Source organism: Peromyscus maniculatus, chromosome 4 (assembly GCF_049852395.1).
Source record: "Peromyscus maniculatus bairdii isolate BWxNUB_F1_BW_parent chromosome 4, HU_Pman_BW_mat_3.1, whole genome shotgun sequence".
Lineage (NCBI taxonomy): Eukaryota > Metazoa > Chordata > Mammalia > Rodentia > Cricetidae > Peromyscus > Peromyscus maniculatus.
This window is the reverse complement of record NC_134855.1, coordinates 10763127-10775010: the sequence shown is the minus strand read 5'-3', so window position 1 is coordinate 10775010 and position 11884 is coordinate 10763127.

The window sequence follows — 11884 nt, the reverse complement described above, 5'->3', positions numbered from 1 at the left end:
TAATAAGAGAGGCCACATAGACTGTGGCTCTGTGAGACCAATTAAGCTTCGTGCTAATCACTGACCCTGGAGACAACAAAGCCAAGCTGGCTGAAGCAAAAACCATCCCTGAGTTCCACTGTTGGGAAGAGAGTTCTACCCCAAGCCTGGCTCACATGCTAGTGCCTTCTGGGGGAAAGTTTACTGAGCAGCTGGACCACGAATGGGACTACCAAGTTGCTACAGTGTGCAAGCATCCATCCAGCATCCATCAATCTGTCCGACACTGGGAGTATGGGGGCTCTTCTGTACCAGGTGATGGAGATACAGCAGGAACATGGACCCCTGCTGCACAGGGTCCTCTTCTGTGAAACATCAGCAGCAAGTAGATCATAGAGAATGCTGAAACAGAGGTGGTGCTTGGGGTAGCAACTGACCCCATAAGATCATAGGGAGTGGCGCTATTAGGAGGCGTGGCTTTGTTGGAGGAAGTGTGTCACTGTGGGGGTGGGCTTTGAGGTTTCCTATGCTCAGGGTACCATCCAGTGTCTCAGTCAACTTCCTGTTGCCTGCAAGATGTAGGACTCTTGGCTACTCCTCCAGCACCATGTCTCCCTGCATGCTGCCATGCTGCTCATCATGATGATAGTGGGCTAAACCTCTGAGCTGTAAGCGAGCCACCCCAATTAAATGTTATCCTTTATAAGAGTTGCCGTGGTCATGGTCTCTTTTCACAGCAGTAGAAACCCTAAGACATTGCCACTGAAGGAATGCAAAGCCAGAAAGTCAGAGGCATGGACTACTACAGTGTTGAAGAGGCTAGAGAGGAAGGGAATCTCTAGTTCCAGCAAAGACTTGGAGAGATGAGGGTGAGTCTGTAGGGACTTCTGGGCTCCATGTGTGTTATCTCGGTGTGGCGATGACTTTCCATAAAGCAGATGCTTAACACAAAGGAACCATATTTCCCACTCAGGAAGCCAGAGGCTCAAAGTCAAGGCACTGGCAGGCTGATTCTCTAGAGGCTGGTATGTGTGAATTCACGAGCATACACATGTATATGGAGGCCAGAGGGCGGAGGGCAACATCAGGCATGGTCAACATGAGGGTGTTCACAGATGGACCACACAGGCCTGGCTGCCCTCACACCCACGGTACTTCTCACCCCCATGTGTCGAGAGCCTTTTGGGGCCTACATTCCCTGGTCCAGGGAACGTTCTGTGATGCCACTCAGCAAGCTCTGCACTGGCTAAAATCCAGGACTGACAATATCAAGTGTTGGTGAGGCTGTGGAACATCCAGAACTGTATACTCCCTGTCAGGGTTGTGAACGATGCAACCACTGTACAGAATGGTTTAGCATGGGCTGTTTTGTTTTGTATTGTTTTTGAGATGGGGGTCTCACACAGCCCAAGCTGGCCTTGAACTTCCCTAGCTGAGGATGACTTTGAACTTCTGATCCCTCTGCCTCCATATCCTTAATGCAGGATTTATGAGGGTGTGCTACCACCCCTAGTTGTATGTGGCGCTGAGAACTGAACCAGGGACTTCATGAAAGCTAGGTGCTTTGGCCCACACTACAGCCCAACAGGTCTCCAGGAGATGTGAAACACATACTCCTTCCTGGGGAGGGTTCTCAGGGGTTCATAGGATCTTTGTTCAGAATGGCCAGAACCTAGAAACAACCCCAAGTGTCCATAAGTAAAGCAGTGCAGAAACCAAAGGCCTGTTATTATGGGATGTGGCCCAGCTAGGAAAAGTGACTGGTTTGCTTAATATCACGAGTGACCCTTGAGGAAATAGGGTCATCTCAATGGCACACTAGAGCAGGCAAAGTGGTCCATGATGGTATCAGAGGATGAAGGAGGACCTTGCCGAGGATGGCCCATCCCAGGTATATGCCTCCTGCATCTCATGGGCCACATACATCCTAGGATAGCAATGTAGGCAGTCTAACACAAAACCGTAAGCTTATTTGAAACATGAGATTTTTTCGTAAATTTTTATATGTATGTATATCTTTCCTGTGTGTATGCCACGAGTCTGCAGGTGCCCTCTCGGAGGCCAGACGAAGGAGCCAGATAACCTGAACTGGAGTACAGACCTGCCATGTGGGTGCTGGGAATTGAACCCACATCCTCTGGAAGAGAATCAGGTGCTCTTAACCGCTGAGCTACCTCTCCAGCCTGACTTATTTGTTTATTTAGATAACTCAGTCACATAGTTCTCAAGGGACAGTAAACTTTGTAGATGGCAATGTCCTGTTGTGGTATAATGATTAGAGAGACTCTACCTTAAGCTGGAAGGGAGCTACAAAGTTTACAAATTTTCATTGAGCCTTAATTATACCTCCATATTATATACTCGTGTGTGTGTGTGTGTGTGTGTGTGTGTGTGTGTGTGTGTGTGTGTGTGTGTGTGTGTGCGCCAGAGACCCGCAGGCCTCTCCCCTTCCAAAGGCCCTCCCCGCCCCATCCCCGCTGCGTCAGGGGCTCCCTCTGAGACCATTTCTAGTAGTGAGCATCTCTTCTGCTCCTGCAGCAGCCGCCTGCCCTGCCCTCGGCCCTAGGGCTCCTCTTGTGGTCACAAGCGGGTATTGCATCTCTTTCATCTGCATCTCCCCAGAGCCCAGCCCATCGTCCCCGCGGGGTTCAGTAGACATCGCTGAACAGACAAACGAGGAGATGATTGCTCTGTCATTATCTTTACAGCTGTAACGACATGTTTGTGTCTATAAACTCCATTTCCGCCTCCTCCAGTGTCCTCTATTAAATCTGTATAGATCTGTAAACTCGATTTCTAATGTGTCCACGGTTCTGCAAGCCACCCGAGCTCTGGGAATGCCTGTGAAGATGGGAGCCCCAGTCAGTTCATAGGTGCTCAGGTCCCTGTAGGGTGACTCACAGCAGCCTTCACCACGAGTCCCCAACAGAGTGGCTCTCTTCTTGCTTCCCCTGCCTTCCAGCCTTGGGTTCCCAATTCAGGGTCCAAACCCAGGGAGCTGAGCTCTATTGGGGTCACTTATCCTCTCCAGGCCTCAGTTTACTTATCTGTGGAATGGGATGCTGCTATGCCAGCTTCACTTATGCATAGGGCACCAAACCCAGTGACTTTAGGTGAACTGACCAGCCAGTAAGAGGTTTTACAAGCAGAGAGGAAATCCCAGGGACAGTTAGTAAGTCCAGCCCCACCCATCCCATGCAGGTCGGCCCCCAAAGCCCTCACCACATGCAAAGATGTTTTCAACGAAGACGGCAGAGCCCTAGGCTGCCTTGAAAAGGAGGCCCCTGTGGGGCCCAGATGTCAGAGTAGAACTGATTGGCCTTGGACAACAGATTAGCTTGCAGAACTGACCCTCCCCCAGGATGCCCCAACAGGAAGGGAGGTGAGAATGTGAAGGCCCAGAAAAGAAAAGGCAGGTTCAGATCAGGGGAGAAGACGGTTCAGTCCCATGGGAAGATGAACCGGACAGGTGCAACAACAAAGCCCTAGCACTACCAGATCCCATCCCCCATGACTGGGTTCCTAGCACATCCCGTGCTAAGGATATCGGAAGAGAGCTGGTAACATCAGCCCACAAAGCCAGGGCCGACAGTTGCTTCCCAGGGCCCCCGTTTACTGCATCTGTATCTTGAGCGAGTGGTCCACAGAACATCATCCTAGGAAAAGGCAGGACAAGTCCCCCCTCCCCACCCCCATTCCCCAGGATTTTGATGTAAACTTGGCAAAGAAGGAAAGCCTGTTCCAGTCTGTTCCGCACTTGTGAAGGAGGCTGGGGACAGTAAGACATGAAGGAGAACCTAGTGTGACTGCAGCCAGGGCAGTCCAGAAATTTAACACCAGGAGACTGGGGAGATGGCTCAGCCTGAGGACCTGAGTTTGATTCCCGGAACCCATGTAAAAATGTCCGGCATGGTAGCACAATCCATCCCAGAGCCAAGGAGGTAGAGACAGGCAGGCCTCTGGGCACTAACAGCCAGACTAGCCTAATCAGGCAGCCTCAGGTCCCAATGAAGACCCTGTCCCAAAAGACAAGGGGGTGGGGGGCAGTCTTAGTGGCACATGCCTCTAATCCCAGTGTTCAGGAGGCAGAGGATCTCAGTGAGTTCAAGGCCAGCTTAGTCTACATAGTAAGTTCCAGGACAGTCAGAGCTACATAGAGAGACCCTGTCTCAAAAAAAGGGGGGGGGGTTCAGTAATGGTTCCTAATAACAACACTTAAAGTTGATCTCCGATCAACATGTGCACCCACACCCACAAGTGCATACACAATCATTGTGATGGCTAGTCTTGGTTGTTAATTTGACTACATCTGGAATTAACCAAAATCCAAGTGGTTGGGTACATCTGTGAGGGGAATTTTTCAATTAAATCATTTGAAGTGGGCAGACCCACCTTTTGATATATTTTATATATAATATCATATATATTATATTTATAAAAATATATATTTACTTTTAGATAGATAGATGGTAGATAGATAGATAGATAGATAGATAGATAGATAGATAGATAGATAGATAGATAGACAGAATGAAAACCTCTAGAGAACCCTGTTCTGTTCCTCTAGAGAGCTCTGACTAATACACACACATGAGACAATGTTGGCTTCTCACCAGAGGCTCAGGGCTTCTGCTCCCTCCGACTCTAAAGCCTTCTTTACCTGCGGCAATGACTTCCTTCCGGCACAGGACAGATGCTGAGGGAAGAAATCGGAAGGCAGGCGAGATGGTGAAGTGGGTAAAGGGACTTGCTGCAAAGCATGGCAAACTGAATTCAATCCCAGGTCCTACGTGGTAGAAGGCCAGAACTGACGCCCAAAAGTGGTACTCCGACTTCCATGTGCATGCCGTAGCACACACATCCTACCCCCGCAAACAAATAAAATGTAACAGAAATTTAGAAAGAAAGATTAAAGAATGACCAGCCCACGTTCCACCAGCCAGAGACTTTGTACAGCATACTGCTACCCTTCCAGGATGATCAAGTGTGCCTTGTGCAAGGCTCATCCAGCACTCTAGATTTTAGCCCAGCAATATGAACTTTTTTAACATAAAAACGTGTATGAACAACATCCTCTTACTGGCTGTGTTATAGTCCATCATATGGGTAGACACTAATTGAATCAAACTCACAGCTGGAGCAGAGATCTGTCACCTGGCTGCAGATGACCTTGACAGCAGGCTACAGCTTTCAGGAAATGCCCCTGGTGACAGGTGCTGACTGCTCACCAGCAGTCACATCCCATTTTCATAAGGCTCTAGGACATCCTTCCCAAGGGCTGGCTTGTGTTTCCTAAACTTCCCCACACAGTGTCCATTCTGCGCTCGAGGAGCGTGGACTGCCAGCTCTTTGGCCCCCAGTCTGCTCATCTCCACCCCAAAGCTCATCTGCAACCCTCCTTCTCGGTGCCCTGACCAGAGACCAGAGCAGCTTCCTCAGCAGCAGGGCGAACTTCTCAAGGCTGCAGGTGAGGGGAGCTTTGCGGATTTGAGGCTGACCTGATATCCAGTCTACACATCAAATCCTGGCTCCATCACTTGCCGGCTGTGTGGACTGTGAAACATCCCAGCCTCTCTAAGCCTGTTTTCCCAGCTATAAAATAGATTTCATGTGAGCATCCAAGGGTTCTCTCAAGACTTGACGCCAGCTTCCTTGCAGACCAGTTGGTCCAGAACCAGCTCTGTCAAGGATAATCCAGCTGATAGGGAGCATCCCTCTATGGTTGTCCTGAAGACAGGCTCCGTGGGGCACTGGGACCTTGTTGAGGTATACCCGCCCTGCCCCAACCCCGACTGTCAAAGGCCTGTGTAATCTCATCCCTCATGGACTCCAGGACCCAGAGGAGGGGCCGGGGCTGGAGACTCAGAGACCAATCGATACATTATTTAACAGCAAGAATGCAAATGAGGACAAATTAATTAAGGCACTCCCTCCCCCTGCTCCCCCCGTTTCCACTCCTCCCCCACTCTTATCCTCTCCCCACTGTCCGATTGCTGACAAATTCTCTAGAAAATATCAAAACAGCCTCTGGCTGGAACCTGCCATGGTGAAGCCCCATTATCTATTATTGATGCAGACCTTGACAAGCTCTCTCTTTAAGGAAGATGCACGGAGAGCGAGAGAGAGCTGCTAATCTGTGTTTAAAGGCGCAGACTTCCATTCCCTCCCCAGGACATTGTGCATTGATACCAACTACAGCCCACACTGCCTGCCAGTCATTCCTCAGAGCTCGGGGCCAGAGGGATGCATCTAGCCACAACAGCAGAGGGGATCCCGACAGAGTAGCCAGGGATAGGTCTTCTGACTCTCACCAGCTTTTCCTAGATTGACCTCAGTTTCCCCTTTTGGGAACACTGCTCAAAACTAGCTATTCCAGCTTGACCAGGGGTCAGGCAGGAGTCACAAAGAAAATCAGAGTTCTGATCCCTGCCTCAGCTACCCAGAGGGGATTTTAGGGCAAGGATGCTATCTGTATGATGTCACCATAATGACCCAGGAAACATTCCACACCATGAGCGATCCCTAATGTCACCTCTAGACTTGGGTGATAGCAATGTGTCCTGTGAGTTCACAGTCCTGCCCTAGCATGGGAGGCTGACCACAGGGGAGGCTGGGAATGCAAAAGACCATAGGAAATCTCCATGCCTTCCTCTGCATCTGCTGTCAACCCAAAACTTCTCTTTAAAAAAAAAAAAAAGTTTGTTTAAAAGCTCTTACTCTGAGTGTGATGGCTCTCACTGTAAACACAGCAGTCTGGAGGCTGATAGGCATGGCAGTCACAAGTTCAAGGCCACCCTGGGCTACATATTGAGTTCCAGGCTAGCTGAGCTAAAGAGTGAAATCTTGTATTTAAAAAACAAAAATGGACACACTAAAGTTTTTGTACTCAGGATAAGGAATGTTGCTTAGTGGATCGTTTTCCCAGCATGGCTGGCAACAACAAGGCTGAGTTCATCCCTAATACCACATAGAAAGTAAATACCCCCTTTTGTAGGAGGGAATGAGGGGTAGATTGGGAGGGGAGGCTGGAGGGGCAGGAGGAGGGAAGAGGGGGATCTTTGGTTGGTATGTAAAATGAATTTAAAAATTTCTTAATAAAAAAAGAAAGTAAATACAGTTTTCAAATAAATAAGTCGTAGGTCAGGTGCACTAGCTCATTCCTATAACCTCCGCACTCTGAAGGCTGAGGCAGGAGGATTGCTTCTGGTTCAGGGCCAGCCTGGGCTACACGATGGGTTCCAGGCAAGTCTGTGTTGCAGAGTAAGAACAGAAGGGCTCCCTGGTGACATTGGGAAGAGTGGAAGGACGAAGGACAAACGGGGGTCTGCGAGCGGCACAGCTGATGGGTGGCAAAGGGCAGGGGGCGGGCAGATGGGGAATGCTGGGAGCTTGGAGAACTGAGGCTGCGGGCGTCTGGGGAGCAGCGTGGGGCCACGCCGCTGTGGGAATACTGGCCTGGCCACAGGGGCACGTCCAAGTGTCCAAGTTCAAAACTCCAAGAGAAGCAGAGTCTTTGGGGAGGGGGGACCCCAGATTCATTGCCTGCTTCAGCAGAGAGAATCATAGCAGTGAGCACAGAAGCCAGGGATCAACAACCAGAAGGCCCTGATGGCGACAGCAGGTCACCTGAGGGAACGGAGCGGGAGGCTCTAGGGAGCAGGAAGGACTGTGGCAAAGAGGGCCACAGGTCCAGTCCTGAATAGGCAGCTGCTCCTGGTTCCCCATCAGTCCGCACTGGAGGAATTGGACCCTGGCCTCAGGTTTTTCCAGTCTTTCAGGAGAGACACAAATTGAATTTTAACCACGATTAATCTAATGCATCAACAGTAAATTCTTCCCTCACAAAACAGTGTCGGGTCAAGGCAGACCTGTCAGCAGGCCGGGCCTTGCCTGACAGCTATAACAAGCAGCTTGGCCTTCACAGAGGTGGAAACTAGGCACTAGGGGGTGGGGGTGGAGCTTTGATGGCGTCCTTGACCTTGCTGCCTGGCCCCATGTCCCTCAAACACATGAGTGCTTTTTTACAGACCCAGCAGAGTTAGGGTCTGGGCACATGATCAGAACACCATGTGGGGAGCATTTGGTTGGTAAAGCATTTTGCCTTGTGAGAACAAAGGCTTGAGTTTGATACCCAGAACCCATATGAAAGAAAGAAAGGAAGAAAAAGAATAGGCTGGAGGGATGGCTCAGTGGTTATGAGCACTGGCTGCTAATCCAGAGGACCTGGGTTCAATTCCCAGCACCCACATGGCAGCTCACAACTGTCTGTAACTCCAGTTCCAGTGTCTGATTCCCTCACACAGACATACAGGTCAAACACTAATGCACATAAAAATTAAAAGAAAAAGAAAAAGAAGGCAGGTAGTTCTAATGAAGAACACTGGAGGTTGTCTTCTGCTCTACACACAGTCACACACTCAGTCTCACACACTCATACACTAATTCACACACATACACACCCTCTCATACTCATTCACACACACACTCATTCACACACACTCAGACACTAACTCACACACATACACACTCACACACATGCACACTCACACACATACATACTCACATATGCATACTCTCAGATACTCACATACTCACTCACATACTCATACACTCACTCACACACACTCACTCACACACACAGAATACATTTCCTTAACTGGGACAGGTCATGGCAAGTCCTCTCCAGTTTCTTCTCTTCTGCTGGAGCACTGTGGACTGGGTGCTGCCCTTCAGTCAAAGAGACAGGGTGGTTCAGTGAGGTCAAGCAGCTTTCTAGGGTCACACAGCAGCCAGAGGCACAGCTGGACTAAGGAGCCCTGTGTGAAGGCAGGGCAGCCTCCACTGAGCTCCCAAGGCCTTACTACAGAATGGAGAAGGGACAGGGGGTGGGGAGGACTAGGGAGTGGACTAGTCATTAAGCTGTCTTCCTACCTAGCTGCTCAGACGACACTCGATGTGTGACAGCCCTAGAGATCAGAGGGTCCTAAATCTCAATGCTAGCACCCCTGCCACAGGCCAGGGAAGCTGCCCGCACCCTTCCTAGCAGCTTGCTGACCTGCCGTCAGAACCAGCAGGTTCCAGCTCCCCTCTGTTTCCACTGTCCCATCTCCTCTCATTGGTTTGTTTGTCTTGCTGTGAACCCCAGGCTGGCCTGGAACTTGTGATCCTCCTGCCTCAGCTTCACGTGCATTAGGATTATAAGTATACACTACCATCCCAGCTTCTTTCTTTAATTTGATCCCATGCCCCCTCTCTTTGAGAGAGTTTCATGTAGCCCAGGCTGGCCTGGAACTTGCTATGTAGCTGAGGCTGGCCTTGAACTCCTGATCCTCCTGCCTCCACCTCCCAAATACAGGGATCATAGACATTGCCTGGCTTTGCCACTCTCTTAGGGGATCTTGGTGTTCCATTGGGCTTAATTCAGAGCCCAGGAAACTCTCCTGTGTTCGTTGACTGCCTCATTGCTGGGGCAAAATGCCAGAGAGGAGCAACTTGAGGTGGGGGAAGCTCGGGGCTTCAGAAGGCAGCCTCTGTCACCAGCAGCTGGTCACATCAAGGTAGCTGATGGAAACCTACCTTCAAAGACCTAGTAGCCTATGTCTTCTAGCTTGGTCCAAGCCCCGAAGTTTCATAACCTCCCAGCTGGGGACCAAATATTCAAATACATGAGCCTGTGGGGGACATGTCACCTTCAAACCACACCCCACAACTTGACATCCTTGATTTAATCCTGTCTGCAAAGTGCCTTCTGCTGTGTTAGACAACATGCTCGACTCAGAAACTAGGATATGGTCTACCTCCCAAAAGCACTCCCCTGCGAAGACCACGCCTGCCATCACTGAGTGTGAGGAAGGAGCAAAGAGACAGAGGACAGAAGCCCAGGCAAGTAGCAAGTCCTAGTCACCCCAGGAGCAGCAAGGAAACTGGGCAAAGAGATGCTGATGCCCAAACCGTGCGAGCCCCAACCCAGAGTTAGGGTGACCTTTTGTCAAATTCAACCACCCCCTTGTTCCTGATAGACCCCCCTCCTGGGCATTATCCTTAATGTCTCCTGGATGATGTCCTCATCCAGCCTGGCTTTATGGTCCTCTGGCAGGGCTCTTAGATCTACTGAGGCAGGGCTGGAAGAGCCCATCAGCAGGGTACCCCATCTTTCCCCCATCCACTCCTTCATTCTGGATGTGTTGATCACATCCCTCCTCTGGACCCAGCCCCAGCCCAGGCACTCAGCTGCAGCTGGAAGGCGGGCAGATGGGGCCTGTGCCCTTGGAGAACCTTCAGCTTGGCACAGGAGACAGGAATTGAATATGCAGTCATCTCACTGTAGGTATGGGGAATGTTTTGAGGACATGGCATGTTGAGGATTGAGAGGCCTCAGAGTGCTTTTTATTTTTATTTTTTTTTTAAAGAACTGAAGATACATTCTTAAAGCTATAAAATGAAGGTATCAAAAGAAGAGAAGGGTCAGAAAAAGAGGAGATGGCAGAGGCCGAAAAAGGAGAAGAAGCAGGAGAAGGCTGCAGAGACCGTGAATGGAGGAGGAAGAGGGGTGGGAACCTCTCTGAATTGTACCACTGACCATCTCTTCAAAGGAGTCAGCTCTGTGATCCAGCAGTAACCTCCCGTTCATTCTTGCTGAGCCATGGGCTGGCCCATTCCCTTCCGAGCTCTCCATTTCTTGGACCTCCTTCTCTTCCTGCAGTCTGTCATGGGTACCACTTACCCAGGGAAGAAGAGTCTAGTCTTAGAGTGTCACCTCCATCATTCTACTGATGAACACGCTGTCACTGCCCCCAATAGTTGGGTGGGACCTTAAGCCGGAGCTCACAGAGCCATGGGGTTCCGGGTGCTTTCCAGTGTGCTGACCTGCAAGACGCCATGTTGGACTGTGGGCACGGACAGTCTCCAAATCACAGCCTCCCTGCCTTGTTAGCATCCTTGTGTTCTGAAGAGGCTCCAGTGTGTCTCGGGCTCTTTTTCTGGACTGGACTGTAGGCATTTTAGGGACAGGGTCATCACCAAGTTCAGGTCTGGGCACCGAGTGGATATCCCACAAGAACGCTGGTGTGAGCGGCTGTGGATGTCGGCAAGGAATCAGGGCCTTGCTGACACTTTCAAATGATGCCTGTGGTAGGGCTGGCACTGACCCCATGGCTGAGGCCCAAGGCTGCAGGCACCTCACAGGGGTGTGCCATCCTGCCACTCCATGGGCGACTGCAGACTTTCTGTCCTTGTCCATGGTGGGGAGGGAGCTGATGCTGCCTCAGGACTCCCAGGTCTGGCACCATCAATTCCCACAGTGCTTGTAGGCCAGGTGCCCATTCTCTCGGGAGAGAAACTGAGCAATGGGGAATCAATCATGTATGTCCAGTTCCCTCTCTCTCTCTCTCTCTCTTGCTAACCAGTGACCTTAGGCAAGTCAGTAAGTTACCTCTGAGGGCCTCTACCTTCCCATCAGCACAAAGAGGGAACACACTTCACAGTCATTATGAGACTAAATGATTAAAATGGCCTGTGCGTCTACCGCCACCAACTCACTCGGTGACCTTGAGAAATCCCTTCCACTGAGACTTGAGGGAAGTGGTCCTTGTGTTTTCTCCAGTTCCTTTCATGCTCCCACTTTGTGACTGACAAGAGCGGTCATCTTCGATCACTCCTTTCTAGCACAGTGGCCTTCTGCAAGGCCGGGGCCACTGTGACCCTGTGAAAAATGACCAGCATGGCCAGCAGAGCCCAGCGTAGGGCCGGAAACCACCCACTGTGGAGGGAATTATGCAATAGTGAAGTGATCTAAAAAACAAAAAACAAAAAAAGGTCATTATCTCCCTCCACCCCAGGTCAGAGGTCGTTCCACCTCCAAGTCAGGGATGGATGGAGTTCTACTTAAATCCAGGAAAGCTCATGG